Raw genomic sequence first — 3,261 nt, forward strand, 5'->3', positions numbered from 1 at the left:
TTTTGTGTAAATATTTTTTTTTTATAAAAAAAGACACTTACGATTTTCAAAATTTCATAAAAGGATAAAACTTCAAAATTAATAAATTATGATCTTTAGAAAGTCATAAATGCTTATATTTCATTTAGTGATTATTTTGTTGAAAGTAGAATAGTGCTTTAGCCAACAATCTTATTCACCTGGAAAAATCTTATCGGTGGGCATTGACCATATCTTATTTCTTATTTGTTATTTCTAAAGCACGTTATTTAAACATCTCAATTTTTCTTCTGCTTTTCACTACTAGAATACTTTCTGGAAATCAGTTCGTATTTGCTTTTAGTATAAAAACAAAAGGAGGTATATCTTGTCTATTATTCTTAAGGTATGCTATTTAAAGGGTTAAGTATGATTTTGGTCCTTAAAGGTCGAAAATTTTTTTTTTGCTTTTAACTTTTTTTTACATACAAAATCGTAATCGTCTCCAACTTTAGAGGACGAAAAAGGTTAAAAACGAAAAAATTTTCGGCCTCTATATTAGGGATCAAAATCATACTCAATCCGTATTTTTTTTTCAAAGATTATGAAAATGAGTAAATATATGTCCAAGTTATAGGACAAGAAAGAAAAAAAGTGGGGTTCTCCCAATCAACACTAACTGCCTCATCAATACATTAACAATACTATCGAAAGGAAACTGTAATTAAAAAATAGACAGAAAATAGAAAAGGAAAAGTAGAAGTTGGGTCAAAGAGAGATGACAGATGGTCTTTGGTCTTCACTAATTAATCTCAACGAAACTTAGTAAATTTCCAGTGAATCTGAACTCTGATTTTCGAAGATTAGTCTATTTCTTGCCTTCCAAATATTCCAACAAAGACAAGCAAAAAGATCTACCTTTCTCCCACCTCCATGTCTATCTTGCATTGCTGATAGTGACACTTCCCACTATTGACGGAAGCTTGGAAAGTTGTGGTTGATGGTGTTGGCGTTGAATAGGCTCTGTTCCCAGAAGATCCTCGATCCAGGGCATTGGGTAAGGCAATGATTGATGGTTTCTTCTTCTATTTGACACCTCGGGCAGTTAGGGCTTGTGGAAGGGAATCGCTGCTGTAGAAGGGATAAGACCGGTATCCGTTTGTGGAGGCATTTCCAAATGAAAATTTGAACTTTGTGAGGAAGTCTTCTCTTCTAGAGATCTTTCCAAACTGAGGTACTTGGATTCTCCCCAAGATCTATTTCTGGCTCTGCATGAAAAAATTGATATGCTATCTGATAGCCCGAAGCCACATCATACAATCTGAATTTATTAAGTGACCATTGCAGAACATCATCCCCTTCTATTGGCTTAATTGATTGGATTCTGCTTCTTACTTCAGGTGAAAAGATTTCATTTAATATGTCCTGTTTTCATTTTCTATTTTCTGTCAAAAGATCCCTAACCCATATGTGTTGACCAAAATTAGAATGTGTGATCATTTCAGGAGCAATGCTCATTGGATATGGAGGAGGTAGCTAAGGGTCAGCAAATATTCGAACTGTAGAGCCGGAACCTACTCTCCAATTGAGTCCTTTCTCAACAACCTTTCTGCCCTCCAACATACTCCGCCATCCCCACGAAGGTGAGTTTCCTGCTTCAGCATTCATTGAATTGCTATATCTATAGTACTTTCCCCTGTACATCTGAGCTAGAATAGATTGAGGTTTTGTTGTGATTCGCCAAAACTGTTTGCCTAGTAAAGCTAGGTTTTGGGCTCTAAGATCTTTAAACCCAAGACTTTCCTCCCTTTTTGGCCTTGTCATTGGTTTCAGCTGATCCAAGCCATACGTCTTTCATTACCTCTTTGACCCCACCAAAAATTTGTTAAAATACTGTGAATTTCAGATAGTAGAGTGTCCGGTAATTTAAAACAAGAGAGTGTATAAATTGGCACTGCCTCACCAACTACTCTTAACAAAACCTGCTTGCCTCCTGTTGATAATAAATTTCGTTGCTATTCGTTAACCTTCTTCCTTACCTTCTCCTTAATTTCACTAAAGATTTTTCTTTTAGACTTGTGAATAAGAGAAGGAAGCCCAAATATTTGTCCTGAGCTCCAATATGGTGGATATTTAGTTTGCCTGCCACTTGAACTCAAACGTGGGGAGGAGTGTTATTACTAAAAAATACCGCTGATTTATCCAAGTTGATTTGTTGACCACTGTACCCTTCATATGAGTTCAGCAAATTAAAAATGTTGTCACAGTTATCCTCTAAAATTTTACAAAAAATAATGGAATCATCCGCAAATAATAGGTGATTAATGACAGGGTACCGTCGATTAACTTGAATACCTGGAACTTGTCTATTTTGCTCTACTTTGTGTAGCAAAAAGGAGAGTCTTTCTGCACAAAATAGAAAAAAATAGGGGGAAAGAGGGTCACCCTGTCGGATACCTCTTTTTGGCTTAAAATAGTCAAAGGATTGTCCTTCCACAATAACAGAATAAGAAACAGTTGAAACAAGTTCACAAATCCAGTCAATCCACCTTGTTCCAAAACTAAATTTGTCTATAATGAACTACAAAAACCTCCATTCAACTCTGTCGTATGCTTTACTCATGTCTAATTTGATAGCCATTTCAGTCTCAAAATCAGTCTTCTTAGTTTTTAAATAATACATACATTCATGTGCTATAAGAATATTGTCAAAAATCAAACGTCCTTTAATAAAAGCACTTTGATTAGGACTCACTAAAAAATGCATATACCCTTATAGTCCGTGGACCAGAACTTTGGAGATAATTTTATACATAACTGTAAACAGGCTAATCGGCCTTACCTAATTCATGTAACTAGTATCAGCAGTCTTGGGGATCAGACAAATTTGAGTGTGATTAAACTTCTTTAAAATTCTTCCTCCTCCAAATAAAAAAACTACAAACAGCCTTATAAATATCTGCTCCAACAATATCCCAATACCTCTGAAAAAATTTTGTTGTCATTCTATCATCTTTAGAAGCACTTTGAGTAAAGCATAATCTTCCTATACTTGCTTAATCCGTATTTAAACATTTCAATTTTCTTACTTTTTATTCAAATTAAAATTTTTATTATTGTCACGAATTATTTTAATTTTATTCGCTTTTGGTATTAACCAAAAGGATAAATATGGGAAGTTAATAAAAATCAACCAGTAATTAACTTCTACATATACAAAATTTTTAATAATTAATTATTGGATGATTTTTTTATTATGGATCTTACTAACACGGGTCTTAAATGCACATTTTAATTAGGAAC

Source organism: Arachis ipaensis, chromosome B04 (genome assembly GCF_000816755.2).
Source record: "Arachis ipaensis cultivar K30076 chromosome B04, Araip1.1, whole genome shotgun sequence".
In the NCBI taxonomy this organism is placed as follows: domain Eukaryota; kingdom Viridiplantae; phylum Streptophyta; class Magnoliopsida; order Fabales; family Fabaceae; genus Arachis; species Arachis ipaensis.